The sequence below is a fragment of the Talpa occidentalis genome, unplaced genomic scaffold (genome assembly GCF_014898055.3).
Source record: "Talpa occidentalis isolate TD23 unplaced genomic scaffold, MPIMG_talOcc4v2.1 talOcc4.5, whole genome shotgun sequence".
Classification (NCBI taxonomy): domain Eukaryota; kingdom Metazoa; phylum Chordata; class Mammalia; order Eulipotyphla; family Talpidae; genus Talpa; species Talpa occidentalis.
Genome location: NW_023604861.1, coordinates 41833547 through 41849604, shown reverse-complemented (window position 1 = coordinate 41849604; position 16058 = coordinate 41833547).

Sequence of the window (16058 nt, the reverse complement as noted above, 5' to 3'; positions counted from 1 at the left end):
GTTGCAATTGTATGGGGAATATAAAAATAAAATTTATTATATAAAAAAAAAAAGAAAGGGGGCAGGTGCGATATGCGGGATACTGCCTCCCAGTACCTGGCGGGTCAGATCGCGTACGTGGGTGACGTAGGAGACGTGGAAATGGAAAGATGCCCATGGTGTGGTGGTCACAGCAGCACGCACTGAGGAACATGCTCGCAGGTGGTAAGAACTGGGGTGGGAGTTTACAGGAAGGGAGGAGAGGGGAAAGGAATGCGGGATTTGAGCGTTAAGATAAAATGTGCAAAGGGGCCTTTTGAGGCATTGCTGAGGTGCTAGGGGCCAAAATGAAATTCAATCCCTTGGTGACTTCTAACACGAGCAAGAACCATAAAAGGCATTTTAATGCGCCTTCCCATATTTGGAAGGAAGAGTATGCCTGCCCCTCTTCCAGAGAGCTGAGGCAAAAGTACAATGTTCAATCCATGTCCATCTGGAAGGGTAAAAAGAAGGTCAGATTGTTCAAGGATACTGCAAAGGGCAGCAAATTAGCAGAGTTATCCAGATTTGCACGCTCATCTCCGTTGAATGAGTGCAGCGGGAGAAGGTGTGCCGCACAAGGGTTCTCTGGGCATTCACCCCAGCAAGGTGGTTCTCGCTAGTCTAAATCTGGACAAAGACCACAAAAGGTCCTAGAATACAAAGCCAAATCTTGCCAAATTAGAAAGGAAAAGGGTCAATAAAAGGAAGAAACAATTGAGACAAGGCAAAAATAATCTTGTTACAGAGTGGAATCCACATAAAAAGAAGAGGCTCCATGTTCCCTGCCCCATTTAATGAAGGATGGCACGGGAGAGGAAGCTAGAAATGACTTGAAAGGGGTGCTTGAAAGAAGGCTTGGATGAGCGAGACACGTGGAGGAGAGAGGTGAAGAGAAGCGCCACTTGCTTCTCGGCATTGCACCTGCACCAGGGACTTGTGGGACGTGGAAGGAAACACGCAGTCATGAGAGACGTGGGGAGGCTGACAATGGCAGCTATATCTTGCTTTGTATTTTGCTTTTACTTCTTCCCTTGCAGACTTGCTTGACCCATTCTGCCGCTTCATATAGTTCCCTCCAAGAAGTTGCCTTCGGCTTGTGACAAATTTTCAGGCCTTACTTGCCCCACTTAGTTTGGGCCAAGCCTGTTTGGCTGGCATTTACTCCCAAGAGGGGAGGATAGGTAACTGGGTGTTTCAATGGGCAACGATTGTCTTTCTCTTTGCGTGCACACTAATCCTATCAAAGTTCTTTTTTATTAAAGTTCTTTCACACTAACTATGCTTTGTCCCTATGGGGCAGCTGGCAGAGCCCATTTAGAGTGTGCAAGTATGGGAGTTCCTGGTTAGTCTTCACACTCACAATCTCATATACAACTTTTATTAAAAACTGCTAAATTGGAAAAACAATGTGAAAGGGGCACGTTAGGAAGCCAACTGTTTATCACCACCCCTTGTAAGATGTTAGTGAGGTTCTGGAAAGAAATAAAAGATCAAGCGCAGAGACGAGAAAGCAAAGGATGGTACAAACCATGGACCCAGGGGACATGTTCTAGGGCAAAGGAGACAGAGTTGAAGGGCCAGTGACTATGTGGAATTATCAACACTGCAGACAGATAACAGGCAATCAGAGGTTCATTTGGTGAAAGCTTTCAGACTTGCGGAGCTGTGAAGATGCTAGGGAAGCTTCATGATAAATAGTGCCAGAAGCTTGTTGATCTTTTATTTATTTCCAGAATAACTCACTAACTTCTGTATCTGACAAGGGGTGGTGATAAGACAGCTGGCTTCCTAATATGCCTTTGCACATCATTGTTTTTCCATTTTAGCAGTTTTTAATGAAAGTTGTATTTAAGATTGTTAGTGTGAAGACTCAGCCTTTACCTCCATGTCTAGTGAATACTCCACACTAGAGATTAACCTAAAGATCTTTAGTCACTTTGGAGGTATAAATGTATATTTCGTTGGATCCTAAGCTACTTGAAAACAGCAAGAGCATGCCCTTTTCATGCATCTCTGTTCCAGAGTCTTCACATCAAACTCACTTGTTGAATTAAGTTGGATACAGATTAGAGATGCATAGTTTTTGAATATAGGAAAGAGATGCTAAGCTTAACGGTACAGGGCTGCATTTCAGATGGGTTAAAAAGAATGACTCACTGGTAATAATCCTTCTCCCCCATTTAAAAAATGACCCAGAACCTATGAGAAAAAGACTTGTGGGTTTAGACAATAAGATATTCCATGTGAGTCATCGCTGTGAAATGATTTCCAGAAATCTCCCAGGACCAATGGACTGTACTCATTTAAAAAGTGCGTGGTGGTCTTTTCCTCCATTGGTCAAACCATCTGTGGACCATCCCGCTGGATTCTGGGCTCCCTGTCAGTTATATGAGATGAATAAACCTAGACTAGCTCCAAGAAATGGTGACCAGGAAGGAGAATACACTCCAAGTTATGTGGAAAATGAGTAAGATTCCTTTTATGCCCTCATCTACCTTCTTACCCAAACCAGAACTTGGTGGCGCAGTGGTTGAGCGCTGGGTTGCAAAGCTGCCCGCGGCCTCTGTGGCGCTGGTTCGATCCCCGGCTGCTCCCCGGACACCGGAGGAGGGTCCCACATGGCGCGCAGACCTCTCCTGCCGCCCGCTGCTCCCCTCAGCAGTGTACTTCGGTCCTTCTGCCTGCTCTGCTCCCCACTCTGGCTCTGGTGAATTCTCTCACCCTCCCACGCTTCTGACTGTACCCAGTGCATGTACAAACAAAACAAACAAACAAATAAAATAAATAAATAAAACATGCCTCTATTAAAAAAAAAAAATTAAAAAAAAAAAAATATTCTAGACGCTTTTTCTTCCCTCAGTGCCTCTAGAATCCCAGCCCTGCCCTCTGTTCCCGAGTGTCCCCAGCTGAATTCTGGTGCATGTTGAGTCTCCCCCAGACTCGGAGTAGCTCCTTGCCTCCAGGCCTCCTTACCTCCACCCTCAGGGTGAGCTTTCTGAAGTGCACAGTCTGTGTCATTCCCTGCTTAAAATCTGTAATGAGTCACACATTCACCGTCTGACCTATGCCCCTGTTACACCTTATCCTATTGGCTTCCCCTTCCCAAACACCCGGCCTCCAGCCAGGCCACAAAATCTTGCAGACCTTAATAGGCCAATCACTTTCTCACTTCCTCACTTTTGCACATGCGGTTTCCTCTACGCAGTGGCCAGGCACAGAACTCAACTTCGGGGCTGTGCTAGGACAGCAACTCAACTCCAGCTAACTTCCAAGACAAAGAGAAAGCATTGGCACAGATGCAGCATGTGTCCAACCGTAAATTAACTCTGCATATAAGATGTATCCCAGTAAGAAGTTTCTCCACTCTGCCTCAATTTCCTCCCTAAGCTGAATATTTACAGTTCTTGCCGGAAGGGGAGAGATGGCAGCAATAGTTCTGCCTTTGACATCCTCCCAGCATTTTGAATTCACGGGCTGAAGAGGCCAGGAGAGACTCTGAGGGTGGAGCCAGTCACTGTGGCGAGGGGATAGGGACTCACTCTAACTGGCCTTTGCAGCAGAAGGGGGTGGGTTACTGGGTCTGGAACCCGGGGAAGCTTCTGCAGGGAGGGAAGCAGGGAGGACAGTTCCCAAAGGAAAGGACGCTGGGGAGGCAGTCCACTATGCCTCCTGTCTTTCCACCTTCTACAACCTTCCTTGAAGAATCCAGTGGCTTGTGGATGGTTCCAGAAGGCCTCATTAATCTGTCTCCCCCATAGCACCTCTCTGTAGTTTTGGGTCATGTGCCCTCCCATTATCAGATGTAACTTCCAGGGGATCAGAGGTCTGGCAGTCAACTTCTGTCTGGCCTCATATTCGCTCTGCACCCTTCTTCACCCTGCTCGCCCACAGACGGCCTCACTGCGATCCTGGGCTCGAGTGGGAAATGCAAAGGAGAGAGAGAGGATAAGGCTGAGATATTTATTCCTCTGGCTCCTTGCTCAGCTGTTCGCAGGCCTGGGTTCTACACTAGCTATCTCTTTAGGTTTCCCTGTGCCCTGCCCACAGCAGATAAATAGGTCTTTTATTTAATGCTCCTCATATTACCCAATTAGAGTGTGCCACCTGGCCCCTGCCAGGACCCTGCCTAACACAGTGGTCTATTCATCTTTGTTTCCCCGGGACTCAGCACAGTGCCTTCCACACTATGGGTCTTTAATAAATGCAGGAATTAAGGAATGATTAAGCATGGGCTGGATATAGAAGTGTTGAGCCCTAAATGGAAAATGGACCAGGGGACCAGGGGAGTGAAATATCAAGTTTGTTCTCACCAGGAGTCACAATAAGAAGCAGAGTTCATACTGCCGTGCAGTAGACACATACACACTTCTAGATGACCAAAGAAGTTGCCTGAAGCAATGTTTACCTTTACTACCTGCAAGGCACGGCTATATTTTCTATTTAATTGCTTTCTATTTCAAGTTAAAATTATGATGATGATCCAATAAATGGTTTCATGACCTTTAAGCTGATTGCAACCCACAGTTTAAGAGGCACTGGCCTCGTGACCACATTCTCTCTATCCCGGAGCGTCGTGCCGCGGTGGCGTCGTCGGGCAGAGTGGATGAGAATGTAATAATGGCACAGTGATGGCCCCTTTGCTGGGAGTTGGCTTCACTACCTTGAAAAATCAAGCAAAATTGCCATTCTAACTTCAGGTTTCCATAGAGTTCTTCCATGAAGTTGATCATTTTTTGAGGTTTAGTCTAATTTGGAGGAAGAGGGTAGATCAAAGCTTTTAAGACATAGAGTTGTATACAAGCAATATGAAACATCTGATTCCTAAAAATCGGCTTTGGAGACCATAGGCTGCTCTGCAGCACACTGAAGGGGATGAGAGTTCACCTGTGGGCCTGCCAGAGAAGCTGCCACCAGAAGCTCCTTTTCCTCCTCAGCCAAACTTTTCCTGTTGGCCTGGTTCTACTGGAGCTCAGCCAAGAGGACAGCACCAGCGTGTCCAGGGGACCGGGGCGGGCAGTCCATTTGCAGTTGGGTATTGTCTCACTGTTTCACACTCAGCCCAAGTCTGTGGTCCTCTCCACCTCAGAAACTGTATGGTTCTATTTTTAAAGCTGAGTTCTCTGTTCTCTAAAATTGACTCTCCCCTCCGAATTCACCATCTGTCATACTCCTGGTATTTAAACTGTAAAGCCAAGTTAGAAGGGTAGAAGATGGTACTAGATATTACTTAGCTGTGATTCTCAATCAAATCCGCGAAGCCCGTCTTCAGCTGGACATGGCCTCCATGCATGCTTCCTGAGAAAGAGAAATGGCAACGAGACAGGCCCAGGTAGGTGGAACCAGATGGGGCTGCAAAGTGGAGCCTTGGCGCGTCATATAGGCAAGCTGTCACGCTTCCAAAAATCCCTACCCGCGCCTACGATGTATCAGGCACGGGGGAGAGAACAAGGAACACACAGAGTCCCTGTCCTGATGGAGCTTATGTTCTGGCAGGGGAATGAGAAAAGAGAAATAAATGAATAGAAGGGACCAATGCAGCAATGGCGGTAAATGTGGTGCAGGCAGTGGATCCAGCAAAGGCCCCTACCAGGCGGCGTGTGTGTGTGTGTGTGTGTGTGTGTGTGTGCACGCACGTGCATACACGAGAGTGGCGTTTTAGTTCATGGTGTCAGTGAGGGCTCTGAGGAGGTGGCATTTGAGGAGAGAGCCAAGTGGGTTTGAGCCAAGGAAGCATCTAAGGGAAAAGATCTGGTGAAGGAAGAGAACATGCTAAGGTCTTGAGAAATACAAAGACTCCTTATGGATGGAGCAGGCTTCGGACCTCAGTCACAGTGGGCTGAGCCACTGCCTGTGTGTGCCCTCTCCACCCCAGCCCATGCCACACCTTGGTCACATTTTGGACACACAGACTCAATCGTTAAAATAATTTTTTTTAATCATAAAATATACATACATGAGTTTTACCTTTGTAGCCATGTCCAGGTGGCATTATAGACATTCACTTCGTCACCCAACAATCACCACCCTCCTGAGAACTCATCACCTCACAGAACTGAAACTCTCTACTATGCTTCCCATCTGGCAACTCCCCACACCCTTCTCCAGTTCCTGACAACCCACATTCTACTTTCCGTCACTATGAAGATGACTACTCTAGGAGCCTTATTATATAAGTGGGATCATGTAGCATTTGTCCTTCTGTGATTGGCTTAATTCACGTAACATAATGTCCTCAAGATTCATCCTTCTTGTTGCCTCTTTTAGAATTACCCATTTTAAGGCTGAGTAATCCTCCATTGTATGTGTGTATCACACTTTGCATATCTATTCATCTGCAATGGACATTGGGTGGTTTCCACCACTCGCTGGCTATTGTCAAGAGTGTTGTCAAGAACATAAATGTGCAAATATCTCTTTGAGTGGCTGCTTTCAAGTTTTTTTGATATGTGTCCACAAGTGGATCAACAATTTTGGATCACTTTTCCCTGGAGTTGGTCGACTGTTCTTTGCACATGGTCCCTTGATAATTATACCGCCTGGTCTGTTCACTGGTCCCTCCTCCTCCGCACTGCAAGTTCTTGGTGGACGGGGAGCTGTGTGTGACATTCCCGCTCCTGATGCTGTGGGAGGCAGAGTCCACATTCCAGAAGGATGCTTGAAATGAACAAATTGGAAAAGGGGTGCTCCTGGGAGGAGAGGGAAGCCTGTCCCTGCCCCCCTTCATGTATTTTTATATATTGGCTCTAGGATTTTGTTTGAAAAGAGGAAATAAAATAAAAAGTGATATAATTCTATTCCCATGAGAAAATTAGAAACCAACAGAGGGAAGTGACCAGATGTAGTTAGTAGCAGGCCAGGGTCTGAATCCAGGAGTCCCCTCTTTCTCCATAGTGCTGCTGCCATAAGGCCTTTGCCAGGAAGGGAATTGTCTTCTGTTATTTTCTCCCTGCATTGTCTTCTTGTCTCTTCCCTCACCTTAAAGATCAGAGCAGAGGCAAGAACAGAAGCGAGGGCAGGCCCCCCACCCAGACCCAGCCTTGGGCTGGGCTGCTGCCAGGTTGGGCAGCCTGGTGTGGAGGTAGCAGGGCTCCCACATACAGGGAAGAGTGGTTTCCTTTCCCACGAGCTTTAATCAAGTTGGGGTGGGCGGAGGGATGTCTCAGCGCCGAGGTACCTCAGGGACGACCCCAGCCTGCCGTGGCTCAGCTGATTTCCAGATGGTTCAGCAAGAGGGAAGCTCATGATGTTCTTCAATCTGTTCTCCCCCAAGGAGATGGTTTGCTTCTTAGCGACCGTGGACTAGATCGTGAGAAAGAGACAGAGGCCCAAAGTGGTGTGTGTGTGTGTGTGTGTGTGTGTGTGTAAGTGAGAGAGAGAGAGAGAGAGAGAGAGAGAGAGAGAGAGAGAGAGCATGCCAGAGGGCCAGAGGGCCAAAGTGTGGAGTGTGTGTGTATTTTTAAGTGTGTGTTAGAAACAAAGAGGGACCCAAGGTGTGTGTGGGGTGCGTGTGTGCACGTGTGTGTGCGGTGAGTGAGATGTATGTCAGAGACAGAGGCAACAAGAGAGGAGAATGTGATGCAGAAAAACAGAACCTTCCTCAGAGAGTTTTTGGGGCTAAATGATGGGAAAAGCACTTGTACCTGGCAACATAGCAGGGGCTGTGCTGATGAGTTGTATTAATACAGAGGCTGAGAGAAGAGCGAATGGGGGAGGAAGACAGGGGAGGCAGGAGAAGAGGGGAACTGGAGGAAGAATTAATCCTTGAAACCCCAGTGAGACAACAAGAAGGAGAATCTGGGCAGAGCTCCCTTGTCCAGTTATTCTCCCATAAAACATTTATCTTCCTACCCCATTGTATTTTAAAATGAAGTAACAGCCTCCAGAGTATGCAGGAAAATAATTTCCCGGATTCCCGGAAGTACCTCCGTGTGCTGTGCCAGAGGATTTGCCTGGCGACAGCCACCGAGGTTCCGGGGCCAGGGACGGAGGGGTGTCTCTGGCGGGCAAAGGTCACCGCTGCTGGGGGCTCGGCCCTCGCCCGGCCCTGCTGCCTCACGCCCGGCATCACTCATTCCCTCCTGGGCAGAGGGGGCTGACTGCTTCCCAGAAGTATAGGATTAAAGGTGAACCCCAACTCTTGCCGGGTCCTGAAGAGTCTTCTCCCAAGTCACCTGAGCACCGTCTCCTGCCTGGGACGTGAAGGTGTCCTCCCCCCCCCGCCCCTGTGACGACCCCTATCAAGGGACAAGCATGTGGGGGCCGCACTACCTCTGTGTTGACTTACAAGCCGGGCCACCGGAGGGGCGCTCCCGGGGCTACCATTGATAAAACTGTCTTATTTCCTGATGGAGACGGACAAGAGGTGTGCTGGCGGCTTCCTGGTCCCCTCGGGCACAGGCTGCTGCCCACCGGCCGCGGTGGCTGCGCTAACTGCTCTTCTCCACCGCTGCACCCACTCCCCAAACAAAAAAATAAAAAGCATATGGCTGGACCAATAACTGCATTTGCCCAGGCCCCTTGGAGCAGCAGGAAGAGATCAGGGAGAAGTCTGGAGAACTGGAGGGCCAGCCAGATGGGGAGGAGGACAGTGCACAGCAGGATGAGGGAGGGATGCTGGGGACCAAGCCGTGGCCTTAGGGAGACAGACAGCTGGAGGCCTGAGGACAGAGCCAAAGGCCTGAGCGGCATCGATACCCGGAGGTGACATCGTCCAGGGTGGCTTCCTAGGGAAAAACAGGAAGCGCACAACCAAGACTCAAAACTATTTTAAGGGCTGGTCCTGGAAGGTGAGGCCTCCCCGTAGGCATTGCTGCACAGTGGGGGCTCTGCGCAGGCCTCCTCCAGCCCTGTTGCCATCCCCCCAGATTCCAGGCTGGGTTATTACATCAGCGACTTTTTCCCTTCTCAGCCCCTGGGGAGGCGGGCCAGGTGGAAAAGCAGCAGGAACCTTTTCCAACACAAACAATGATCTCAGGTGGCAGTCCTGACATTAGAAAATGGGGAGAAACATCTCATGGGTTTCGCCGGGAGGGAAGGCGCTGGGGGCCAAGCCAGCCTGTCCCTTTCAGGGCTGCCGGCCAACCTGGGAGACCCAACTGCAGAGACCGCCCTTGTAATACAGGTTTGGTGACTCCTGACAGTGAATGGCTTCAATTCATGGGCAAGCCTTCTGCCACTCTGCCCATTCTGCCAATTTGTGGCATTTGCTGTCAAACAGAAGGTATCTCCAGGCGCCCGTACTCCCAATGTATAGGCAGGGGACCAGTGACGTGTTCTGCTATGGAAAAAGTCCAGGTCTCCCCCTTCTGCAGAGCATGCGACAATGTCATCCATCTCTCCTCTTTCATTTTCCCAAATAACCATCCAGAAGAAGAGCAAAAGCCGTTTTTGTGGATCTGTGTGTAACATACAGGTCCATGTTGCGTAGCTGTCCTAGCAAAAGTTTTGGGCTCTGGCAAGCAACTTGGCTTCCTACAGAGGAAAATCAGAACCTGTGTTCTCCCCGGCAGTGCGTGTACGTGCACATGCGTGTGCCTGTATGCATGCGTGTGTGGTGCGGATCGTGGTGAGAGTGCAGGATGCTGATGGCCTCGTCCAGGTGACATCTGCTTCTGATGCCTTCAGAGCCTGAAAGACCAGGAAGAGTGGGCAGCGCCCGGCCCACCCTCTCTGCTTTGCTCCTGCCTCAAAGACACACCTGCAGTACGGCGGGCCTGTTCCATGTGCGTCTCGCTCCCTGACATTCTGTCAACACCCTGTCACCAGAAATGGGCCGTTCTGCTCTCAGCTGTTCTGGCTGCCCCCAGTCATTTAATGCTAGTCAGGAAAAACGGGAAAAATAAGCCTTTTCTCGAAAAGAAATAATACCGGCCTTAGAACGGAACAAATTTCTAGCACCCGCCATGGAGACACTTCTGTCTGAGAGGGTGTCCTGAGCGGGAAGGCTGAGTGTGGGAGGCGAATCGGCAGGTCCCTGGAACCTGGAGATTTCATGTGGATGATAAAGTAAGTCACGAAAATGACAGAAAATCCTTTCCTTCTCTCCTTCCTCCCTTCCTGCCTCCCCTGGTGTCTCTCTTTTCTCTTTCTTTTCTCCCTGACTCTCTCCACCCACACTTCCCCCATCTGGTTTGAGTCCCCTGAGCCGTGTAGATGGACTGCTCGTCCTGTCTCTGTTGCCTTCGGGAGTAACTTTTCAGGAGGCTCGGCGATAACTAGCACCAGAGTGAAGGCAGCAGCCTGTCAGCCTCTTATGGAACCCAAGGTCTTCTACAGCCGAGATTATTTTGAATCTTATCTAAACTCCACCTTTAAGAGTTACTACAAATAACAATAACAATACACAAAACCATGACACTGGTCACAGATGAAGAACTTGGAATTATTCCCCCACGGGCTACCTCATCCACACTCTCTGGCCGGGCATTTTTACTGTGGGAGCATGTTCTACGATCTGGCCCTGTAGAGGTTAGGGTTTTGAACATGAAGCAACGTTTTTCTCTGCAGTCCCCACCTGTCCTGGGTAGCAATTATTATATTATTATATGATTACCAACAATGATTACATATATAATTGCACACACATGTAATTATATATATAATTTGTAGAGCATTTTACAGTGTTTTCAAAGCCATCTCACATACATCATATCATTTGCTTCCCACAACAGCCCTGTGATGTGGGAGGACAGGATATCTTGAAATGTACTGATGAAGAAATCACAGTCCAGAGAACAAAGTGATAAGCAGGCGCCAGGCCAAGAACCCAGTGACCTAACTTCGAGGACTGGGTTTTTCTCTGATGCCTTTCTGCCTTCTGTTAGTCTAGTCACACCAAGAGGCTACCCATTTGTTAACTCATTCATTCATTCCTTCACTTCATGAGAATTTGCTGGGCTCCATGCACTGTTCCACATCTTTGCTATATTGCAGTGGAAAAATCAAAACAAGGATAAAAACAGCTCTTTCTGCAGGTGCTCGAGGTCCTTGTGGAGGGGCAGGGCAGGGCCAGCGAAAAGGAAGGGCATATATTCAGGGCCAGCCTGCATGGGCTTTCTGGTAACACAACCTTTGTCAAGTTTTTCAAACCTTCTGTGTCTCAGTTTCCTCATGGGCAAGAGGGATAATTAGAGCAGATACTGAGGGATATTTTGTAAGGATTAAACAAGTTGGTACTCATAAGTGCCTGAGCAGAAGTTGGCACACAGTTAGCCCTCCGTAAGTGTGGTGAGTCTAACCTACACTAAGGGGACACTGAGAAAATGAATGTATATAAAGATTATAAAATGCTAACATCTTCACCACAACTTTTGGGTGATGACTGTGATTATTTCTTTCTGGCCTTTTCTTTTTAGCAATACTTTAACTTTTGTTTTTGTTTTTTTTTTTTAAACTGTACCTCTACTCTCTCCCCTCAAGAAGATATGCCTTGTTATAAGAATCTTATGACCAATTTTTAAAACTGGGCTTCTCTTCCAGAGCTATGCAGCATCACTCAGGTCTCCTGTGTCCCTAATGCAATATTTAAAATTTGTATCTGTCAAAGTAAGATTAAAAAAAAGAAGTCTTTATGTACAGGTTTGTGTATTGGAGACTCTCCAGATGTCAGTGACATTGCCTATGTCTCTGTTTTGACTGATGGCATTTTGAACATTCAAGGTTGAAACTCCTGTAACCCCTCAGAAAGAAACTGCCCCCCCACTTGCATTAATCATTGTTTTGCCTTTAAACACTTTACCCTCCCAACTCGAGTCCCCAATCATACCAGGACACCGATAGAATTGACAGCTGCTTCATTCATCCCAAGAGATTTCCTCATAACCCTGCCAAGAGAGATCAAATACCTGCATCACTTTTATTATTTAAATCTTGAGTTTCTCCTTAGGAGAGTCTGTTTTACGCCATGAACAAGGGGCACGTGGAAGTTTAACCATTCCAACACAATCTTGTTTCTATTGAGATGAGGGTATGCGCATCAAGGCCTGTGGCTGAGTTGACCGTAGGTCCTGGTTTGCCTGGACAGTGGACTTGTATGTGTGGTGTCCTGGTGTTATTTACAATAGCCCCTTCCATGCTTAGCAGTATCCCGGCTTGGGGGAGAAGCTGCATGGCCACCTTTCCATAAGCCGCAGCAAACCTCCTCGGAGCTACTGGCTGTGAGCTGTGCACAGGTGGCTCCCGAGGCTACGGTGATGGCTGGGAAGCTGACCTCAATTAAACATGGAATCTTGCAATCACACAACATGCTAAAAATAGTGAGGTTGTGGCAGAAATGGCGCTCACCAAATGATCAAGAACACCTGGCATCTCCTTGCTGTCTTCACGGCAGAGAAACTGGGGTCATGTGATTAGTTCTGACCAATATAGTAGGATGGAAAGAAGGCAGGAAGGCAGGAGGAAGGCAGAGGGAGTGTCGCTTGGGGTGAAGGCTGTGTCCAGCTCCCAGGCCTCCTGCACCTCTCTGCTGTGATATCTCCTACTTGAGGGCGGGGAACCTGGGCCCCCAAGACCTTCTGGAAAGGAAGCTCTCCCCTGCCTGCAGGGACCCTGATAGGGAGGTAAGTGCAAGCTTATTGTGCTAAGTGGGCGTTCCCTGTTGGTACTGCGGCATAGCTCTTTCTATCTCAACTCCTCAAATGAGGTGAGTCCCGTTGCAGCTCTACCTACAAAGAGGATGATATAAAACATCCTACATGTTTACTTTTAGGTCATAAAAAACACAGCGGACTCTTGCAGGATTTCTCAGATCACGCTGTTTACAACCCACCCACCCCAGCAATCACCGTCATGTCCCCTCGCTTTACATTTTTGTGCGTATTGATGTGGATGTGTTTATTACGCCTCCCCCCGGTAGAATGTAAGTTCCATGAGAGTAGGGACTTGCTGGTTGAAAACAGTCTGTGGCGCACAGCAGGCACTTTGTGTGTAGTTTTGAAAAATGAATTGTGGGCTGAAGATTTTGTGCATAAATATCTTTTCTGAGAGACAGGCCTTTCCTACCTTTATTAAATGTTTTATCTGGAGACACAAGTCAAAGGCACAGAGTCAACCGTCCAGGGGTGTTCAGTCTAACTGGGAGACAAAATATGGGCATGAAACAAGCAGGAAGCAAAACAAGCAGGTTGGTTAAGTACTAAGCAGAGGGATGTTTGTGAAGGATGAAGGGATGGCTGACCCGAGCAGACAGGTTTGGCAGGGGTCCAGGAGCAGTGGTTCTCAAACTTGAGCTTGCAGGAGCAGGACCTGGAAGGCTTTTAAAACCCTGATTGCTTGGCCTCCCCCACTAGAGGTCAGATTCAGTCGGTCTGGAGGGGCCCTGAGAATTTACATTTCTTTTTTTTTAAAGTTTTTTTTTATTTTTTGTTTTTTCTTTTTTTAAAGATATATTTATTTATACAGCACTGGGTACAGTCAGAAGCGCGGGAGGGTGAGAGAATTCACCAGAGCCAGAGCGGGGAGCAGAACAGGTAGAAGGACTGAAGTACACTGCTGAGGGGAGCAGCGGGTGGCAGGAGAGGTCTGCGCGCCATGTGGGACCCTTGCCCGGCAGGCAGGGATTGAACCGGCGCTGCAGAGGCTGCAGAGGCTGCGGACAGCTTCGCAACCCAGCCCTCGGCTGCTGCGCCACCAGGGGAGGCCCGAGAATTTACATTTCTAAAGGTTCCCATGAAGCTGATGAGGCTGGAGGCAGGAGGAACCCTGATTGAGGACCTGCTCTAGGGCAGGGGTCAATAAACTATGGTTCTGCGAGAACCATAGTTTAAAAAAACCACTTGTATTAAAAAAAAGTTTATTGGGACATAGCTAGTCCATGTGTCTCCATATTATCTAAGACTCCTTTCATGCTGCAGCGGCACAGCTGAGCAGTCTGGTAAAGCCTAAAGGATTTACTATCTGGCCTTCCACTGGGTAACTTGGCTGAACCCTAGAGGGGAAGTCAGACCACGACTGGCAGATGGAGTCCAAGGACTTAGAGATTTTTCAAAGAAAGGAGCCCGCGGCTGAGAGTGATCAGTGTGCTTCACAATTTGCATCTGAGACCTGGTGAGACCTTGTGGAGGATAAAGAGCATCACCCAAAGGATATTTTGCCTCCAAAGCTGTGGGAAACAGGTGTGGAATAACTTCAGGGATTACTGCCTTCAGTGTTCTCATGTCAGCACAGGATGAGAACTGCTTTATAACAAAGGGCCGCTGACGTGCCTGGTGTAGGCGCATTCCCTTTCCTTCTGAACAGCCCTCCGAGCTGCCTTCCCAGTCAGTGTTGTCCTGAGTATGCCCTGGAGGGTGGGGACCCAGAAAGCCCCTCCGTAGTGTTACTTTTCTCTCCTATAGAACTTTAAGTCAGGTATGAAGTACCTGTGGTCTACTCATAATGACAAAGACACATAAGATCTGGAGCAAAGGGAGACATCATGTCTTGTCATCCCTGTGCTGTATGGAACACGGCCCCCAAATGTTTAAAATATCTGAGTTAAAAACTTGTGATAGAGCTGATGTAGTACTAGGCTTGGGGGTTTTACCTCTGGGTCTCTGCTTTATTGTAAAGTAAGTGCGGGTGAATTGGTTCTGAAATGCTAATTGGTGGATGGGCACTATCAGAATCACCTGAATATTTAACAAATACAAGTCCCGGGCCTCCCCTGGTGGCGCAGGCCGTTGAGCACCATGCTGTGAAGCTGTCCGTAGCCTCTGCAGCACGGGTTCAATCCTGGTCGGCCGGCAAGGGTCTCACATGGTGTGGCAGACCTCTCCTGTCGCACCTGCTGCTCCCCTCAGCAGTGTATTTCATCGGTCTGCCTGTTCTGTTCCCCGCTCTGTCTCTGGTGAATCCTCTCACCCTCCCGCACATCTGGCCTGCACCCTGGTTCTTGTATAAATAAATAAATCTTTAGAAAAACCAAACAAACACAAGTCCCTCTCCAGGGAGTTGGATTCTCAGCGGGCCCTTGATTGAATTTCTGCTTAAAAAAGAAACAACAACCCAGCCCCAGTCCAAGTGATGGAGATGAGCAGAGTCAACACTGACAAATGGGACCTGGTGCTTATTTCACACTGTCCCAGGGGCTTCAAGGTGGGACTTTCTTTGCAGGATCTGCCACTGCACCTTGAATCCCCAAAGAAGTTGCTTCTGTGCCACTGGAGGATTGTGGATTGTGCTTTGTGACATCAGGTTCTCACCAAGATGCAAAGTGGGACCCAAACTTCCTTAGCTTATGAGGCCTGCTTGTCTGTCTCCCACAGGGGCTTTTTTCCACTGTATTTTTCAAACTGTGGGTTGGAGCCTATCCATGGGTTATAAATCAGTCAAGGAGGATGCAACTAGCACTAAAAAAATTAAATAGAGCAGAAAAAAATCAGAGTGTAGGGCTTGTTAAGTAGGATAGTGTTGTTTTGTAATCTTGTTTCGGCGGGTGTGTTGTGCAATGGGTTGCCAAGTATTTCTTACTGTGTCATGGTGGACATGCTGGTAAGTCTCTGCTGGAAGCAGAAATCAGTCATGACTCTAAGTTACTTAGGGCAGCTGCAGGCTTTGCTTGCAGAGGACTGACAGAAGTCACCACACAGGGCTGGCTGGCACGCAGGAGCCCTTCACGGTGGCTACCTGGAAACTAATGGAAAATCGACTAGTGGATGTCGCATACTCTGGGCAGGTAAATCAATCACAGGAAGTTCTTCAGATGGCAGCTGATTCAACCCATCACACCTTTCACCTGGGGACAGTTGGGTTTATCTGGAGCCTCGTCTGGCCAAATTTCAGTTTCCCTTTCCTAGAAATGGGGATGATCACCCTATTGACTGCTGTGGGAAAGAGCAAATTAGGAGGGAGAAAGACTCTCTTCAATAAGGAGGAACCACAAAGCTCACGCCAGCGATGGCCTTTCAAGATGGTTTGGTAGGTGTGCTTTTATTGGCATTAGGGGAGAAAGAGAGGCCCAGATTCAGATCAAGTCTGGGCAGCGTAGGAGTCAGAGAGGGCGTGTGGGAGCACAGAGCAGTTAATCCTGTGTCAGGGGCCCTTCTTCTCCCAGTCTCTGG